The sequence below is a fragment of the Arachis stenosperma genome, chromosome 6, assembly GCF_014773155.1.
Source record: "Arachis stenosperma cultivar V10309 chromosome 6, arast.V10309.gnm1.PFL2, whole genome shotgun sequence".
Lineage (NCBI taxonomy): Eukaryota > Viridiplantae > Streptophyta > Magnoliopsida > Fabales > Fabaceae > Arachis > Arachis stenosperma.
Window position 1 is genome coordinate 60,715,604 of NC_080382.1, and position 6,650 is coordinate 60,722,253.

The 6,650-nt window shown below is 38.6% G+C and overlaps 1 non-coding gene across 1 annotated transcript; it reads right to left on the minus strand.

Annotated features, from left to right (window-relative positions):
- Positions 1–5,971: 5,971 nt before the first annotated feature.
- LOC130938261 (small nucleolar RNA R71) lies at positions 5,972–6,079 on the minus strand. Its single transcript, XR_009069433.1, has one exon. It is a non-coding gene; the product is annotated as a small nucleolar RNA R71 (small nucleolar RNA).
- Positions 6,080–6,650: the final 571 nt, after the last annotated feature.

Here is a 6,650-nt window from a genome sequence, read left to right on the forward strand (position 1 = left end):
GAGAATGCATATGAGACACACAACACTCAAGTCAAGAGAATTTAAAGATTAGAGTAAGAAATCATCAATAACATCTTGAAGATCCTTAAGACACATGAATGAATGCATGCAATTGACACCAAACTTAAAATGAGACACTAGACTCAAACAAGAAATTTTTGGATTTTATGATTTTGTAATTTTTTTTGTGTTTTTTTGAAAATTAAGTGGAAAAGAAAATAAAGGTATCAAAATTCTTAATGAGAATTCCAGGAATCATGCAATGTTAGTCTAAAGCTTTAGTCTAAAGGAATTAGACATAGCTAGCCAAGCTTCAGCAGGACATTGCATTCAAGAGCTAAATTGATGAGGATCAATCAGCTTTGGTGATGATAAGAAGATCACCTTGAAACACTAGAATTCATTCTTAAGAACTCTGAAGAAAAATACCTAATCTAAGCAACAAGATGAACCGTCAGTTGTGATGACAAGTCATCATATACCTATTTTTCTATGCTTTTCATACAAGAAATTGATGAATTGTGCTTAAATATTGAATGCTTTTGTACTTAAATGATATACTTTCTTGATATTTTAATTTTATAAATCTTGTAGAAAAAAAGAAGAAAAAGAAGCAAAGAAGCACAAAAAAAGAGGAAAAAAGAGCTTTGGAGCACACTTTGAAGTTGGAGCACACTTTGGAGGCTTAGGCCACGCTTTTAAAAGCGTGGCCCATGACCAAATTAATGAAGAATAGGCAAACAGCACACGCTGCCCTGCTCTTGCCAAGGGCAGGGCAGAATCATGATGAAGAGTGAGGTTGGAAGCAAGAATTTTCGCTAAGTTAAAATCTGGGCGCTCACAGCATGACCATGCCTCCTTCAAAGGGCTATAACTTGAGCTACAGACGTCCAATTGATGTGCTTCCAGTTGCGTTAGAAAGCTGACATTCAGAGCTTTCCAACGATATATAACAATCCATATTTGGCGTACAATTGGGGCAGGAACAAGAGGCATCTTTAAAGGCCAAAAACAAGCGAAAATAAACCAAAATGCTTACACCAAGGCTCGAAGCTGGAGCCTCACTCCAAAACAAAGTGGCGCTCAATTTTCTGCCCTGCCCTCTTGGAGAGCAGGGCAATGTCGTGCTCTTCATGGAAAATCAAGGAAAAATTGCTCCTCAAGTGCTTTCACCAAGTTTCGAACCAAGCACCTAAGGGGAGTGAGGAGTGCATCATGACACGGTCCAAGGAAGTGAGTGCGCAAGACACACATGCAAGGCAACATTGCCCTGCCCTCCACAAGGGCAGGGCAGCATCTTCACACACCAAGCTCGCACGCACAAGCACCAGCACGCACACTTTCCTGCCCTGCCCTCCACAAGGGCAGGGCAGCCTCCTGGGAGTGTCATGGGCCAAAAATCAACCAAAATTCAATTTAATTCAATTCCTCACCAAATTGAATCAAGGCCATCCAAGACCCATTCTCCCTCAAATCCAAAGCAAGCAAAATCCCACTCAACATGACTCAAAGGTACAAGAACAAGCTAGAACTAGGATTTTCATTTAATTTGTTTTTCACTTCAATTTCATTTTATTTTGTAAAGCCTATATAAGGCATCATTTCCATCTTTGTAAAAGGGGAGCTCGATTAGAAATAGAAAAGAGGCTGGCTCCATTAGAGAGCTCTCTCTTTAGTCTTTCTCTTGTTTTGAATCTTGGGTAGAGAATTGAAGAAATTCTGTTTCAATCTCACCTTGAGATCTCTTGTTTACTTTTTCTACATAATTGAAATTCACATACTGCTTCATCTTCTCTTTAATTCTGCAATTCATTTTTCTTTTTTTATATTGCAAACTGTTCTTGTTGAATCAAGGAAGGATATGAGATCTAGACTTGTTATCTAGTCTCTTCTACTCCTGAGATCTTGAACCCAATTTTTAATTGCTGCAACTTAAGCACTTGTTTTGCTGCAAATTAAGCACCAGTATTTCTCTGTTTACTTTTCAAGGCATTTTTACTTTTCTGTTAAGATCTAGTTCCATTGAATCAATCCGCTACTCTTTTACTTGTTGCAATTTATTTTTCCTTGATTAATTTCTGCAATCCCACATCCCTGACCCATTTAAGATTCAAGCAATTTACATTTCTTGTCATTTAAGTTTCTGCAATTTACATTGCTTGTTGATGAGCGGATAATTTGTATACTTTTTGGCATTGTTTTTAGTATGTTTTTAGTATGATCTAGTTAGTTTTTAGTATATTTTTATTAGTTTTTAGTTAAAATTCACTTTTCAATGGCGTTGGAAAGTAGACATCCTGGGCTTTCCAGCAATATATAATAGTCCATACTTTGCCCAAGATTTGATGGCCCAAACCGGCGTTCAAAGTCACCTCAAGAAATCCCAGCGTTAAACGCTGGAACTGGCACCCAAATGGGAGTTAAACGCCCAAACTGGCACCAAAGCTGGCGTTTAACTCCAAGAAGAGTCTCTACACGAAATTGCTTCATTGCTCAGCCCAAGCACACACCAAGTGGGCCCGGAAGAGGATTTTTATGTCATTTACTCATTTCTGTACACCCTAGGCTACTAGTTTCTTATAAGTAGGACCTTTTACTATTGTATGAAAAATCTTTTGATCACTTTAGATCTCTAGATCATCTTTGGACATTTTAGTTCTTAGATCATTGGGAGGCTGGCCATTCGGCCATGCCTAGACCTTATGCTTATGTATTTTCAACGGTGGAGTTTCTACACACCATAGATTAAGGTGTGGAGCTCTGCTGTACCTCGAGTATTAATGCAATTACTATTGTTCTTCCATTCAATTCCACTTGTTCTTTGTCCAAGATATCACTTGTTCTTCAACTTGATGAAGGTGATGATTGACGCCCATCACCATTCTCACTCATGAACAAGGTGACTGACAACCATTCTTGTTCTACAAGCATCTGAGGCTTGGTGAATATCTCTTGGATTCCTGATTGCACGATGCATGGTTGATCGCCTGACAACCGAGTGCTCGCCTGACAAACGAGCCAACCATTCCGTGAGATCAGAGTCTTCGTGGTAAAGGCAGGACTTGATGGCAGCATTCAAGAGAATCCGGAAGGTCTAACCTTGTCTGTGGTATTCTGAGTAGGATTCAATGACTGAATGACTGTGACGTGCTTCAAACCTGTAACCTACTGGGCGTTAGTGACAGACGCAAAAGAGTTATTCTATTCCGGTAGGGGAGGGAACCGAACCGGTGATTGGCCGTACTGTGACAGAGTATTGAGCATTAGCTTTCACTGCGAGGATGGGAGGTAGCTGCTGACAACAGTGAGACCCTATACGAGCTTGCCATGGAAAGGAGTAAGAAGGGTTGGATGAAGACAGTAGGAAAGCAGAGAGACGGAAGGGAAGGCATCTTCATGCGCTTATCTGAAGTTCCTACCAATGAGTTACATAAGTATCACTATCTTTATCTTTTATGTTATTTTCGTTCATCACCATATATATCTGAGTTTGCCTGACTAAGATTTACAAGATGACCATAGCTTGCTTCAATACTAACAATCTCCGTGGGATCGACCCTTACTCACGTAAGGTTTATTACTTGGACGACCCAGTGCACTTGCTGGTTAGTTGTGCGAAGTTGTGTAACGCCATGGTATTGAGCGCACCAAGTTTTTGGAGCCATTACCAGGGATTATGAGAGTTGTGAAAAAGTATAGTTCACAATTTCGCGCACCAAGTTTTTGGCGCCGTTGCCGGGGATTGTTCTAGTTTTGAGCAAGCCTTTGGTAACATCAGTGCCAAGATCCGGCAACAACATCAAATTTTTGGTGTTATTGCCCGGGATTGTTCAGGCTGGACAACTGACGGTTCATCTTGTTGCTTAGATTAGGTATTTTTTTTTCAAAATTCTTGAAGATGAATTCTAGAGTTTCATGATGATTTGTTGAAATCTGGCTGGCTGAGAAGCCATGTCTAATCTGATTGGACCGAGGTTTCAACTTATCACCACAAGAGCTTGTTGATTTTGTATCAATCTTGCTTTTGGAGCAATGATTTGCTAAGGCTTGGCTGACCTTTGGTCATGTCTAGTGTTTTGGACCGAAGCTTTCTTTGAAAGCTTGGCTGGCTGTGAAGCCATGTCTAATTCCTGGACCGGAGTCTTAGACTAGCATTGCACTGATTCCTGGAATTCTCATTAAGAATTTTGATACTTTTTTCCACTTAATTTTCGAAAAATACAAAAAAAATTTGCAAAACCATAAAATTCAAAAATATTTCTTGTTTGAGTCTAGTGTCTCATCCTAAGTTTGGTGTCAATTGCATGCATTCATATGTCTTAGTGATCTTCAAGATGTTCTTGATGATTCACTTGCTCTGATCTTTGAATTCTATTGACTTGAGTATTTTGTGTGTCTCATATGCATTTTCAGTTCATTAGTGTCAGTAGTATACAAACTGCTAAGTTTGGTGTCTTGCATGCATTGTTATTTGATTTTTGTTGCATTTTTATTATAAAAAATCCAAAAATATTTTTAATTTGTGTCTTTTCAAGTCAATGATACAAGGGATTGAAGATTCAGAACACACTGCAGAGGAATTATACAGAAAAAGCTGAGCATTCAAAAATTCCCAATGAAGAAGGCAGACTGGCGTTTAAACGCCAGCCAGGGTACCTGGTTGGGCGTTTAACGCCCAAAAAGGTAGCATTTTGGGCGTTAAACGCCAGAATGTATACCATTCTGGGCGTTTAACGCCAGGATGGTGCTAGGGGGAAGATTTTGTTTTCAAATCAATTTTTTTCAAGTTTTCCAAAATCAAATCTTTTTCAAATCAATTCTTTTCAATCAAATGTTTTCAAAATCAATTTCTTTCCTTTTTCAAAGATACTTACTAACAATTAATGATTTGATTGAACATCTCAAATTTGTTGCCTTTTCTGTTGAGAAAGGTTTTATGTTTGAATCATATCTTTTCTTGTTAGGCAAGTCATTTGTTTTCAAAATCATATCTTTTCAAATTGTTTTCAAATCATATCTTTTAAAATGGTTTTCAAATCATATCTTCTCAATCACATCTTTTTAAAACCATAACTTTTCAATCAAATCTTTTTAACCACATCTTTTTCAAAATAGTTTCAATCAAATCTCTTTGACTTCTAATTTTAAAAATCTTTTTCAAAAATCACTTGATTTCTTTTCCACTTTCAATTTTCGAAAATTATCAACATCTTTTTAATTGAATTTTCGAAAATTCTCTTCCCTCCTTCCCACATCCTTCTATTTATGGAGTACTACTCCTTCTTAATGCACAATTCGAACCTTATCTAATTAAAGTTCGAATTCTTCTTCTCCTTCTTCTTTCTATTTCTCTTTTCCTCTGACATTTCAAGGAATCCCTATACTGTGACATAGAGGATTCCACATTTTCTTTTTCTCTTCTCTTTCATATGAGCAGGAGCAGAGACAAAGGCATTCTTGTTGAAGCTGATCCTGAACCCGAAAGGACCTTGAAGAGAAAGCTAAGAGAAGCCAAAGCATAACTCTCTTTAGAGGGCCTGACCGAATTCTTCAAGGAAGAAGAACACATGGCAGCCGAAAACAACAACAATGCCAACAATGCAAGGAAGGTGCTGGGTGACTTTACTGCACCTACTCCTGATTTCTATGGGAGAAGCATCTATATCCCTGCCATTGGAGCAAACAACTTTGAGCTTAAGCCTCAATTAGTTTCTCTAATGCAACAGAATTGCAAGTTCCATGGACTTCCAATGGAAGATCCTCATCAGTTTTTAGCTGAATTCTTGCAAATCTGTGACACAGTCAAGACTAATGGGGTTAACCCTGAGGTCTATAGACTGATGCTATTCCCTTTTGCTGTAAGAGACAGAGCTAGAATATGGTTGGATTCTCAACCTAAAGAAAGCCTGGACTCTGGGAAAAGCTAGTCAATGCCTTCTTGGCAAAGTTCTTTCCACCACAAAGATGGAGTAAGCTTAGAGTGGAAGTCCAAACCTTCAGACAGAAGGATGGAGAATCCCTCTATGAAGCTTGGGAAAGATACAAACAATTAATCAGAAGATGTCCTTCAGACATGCTTTCTGAATGGAGCATCATAGGAATTTTCTATGATGGTCTCTCTGAACTATCTAAGATGTCCTTGGATAGCTCTGCTGGAGGATCTCTTCATCTGAAGAAGACGCCTGCAGAAGCTCAAGAATTGATTGAAATGGTTGCAAATAACCAATTCATGTACACTTCTGAAAGGAATCCTGTGAACAATGGGACTAGTCAGAAGAAAGGAGTTCTTGAGATTGACACTCTGAATGCCATACTGGCTCAGAACAAGATATTGACTCAACAAGTCAATTTGATTTCTCAAAGTCTGTCTGGAATGCAAAATGCACCTGGCAGTACTAAGGAAGCTTCATCTGAGGAAGAAGCTTATGATCCTGAGAACCCTTCCATGGAAGAGGTGAATTACCTAGGAGAACCCTATGGAAATACCTACAATTCTTCATGGAGAAATCACCCAAATCTCTCATGGAAGAATCAAGAGAGACCTCAACAAGGTTTCAATAACAATAATGGTGGAAGAAACAGGTTTAGCAATGGCAAGCCTTTTCCATCATCTCCTCAGCAACAGACAGAGAGTTCTAAGCAGAATACTT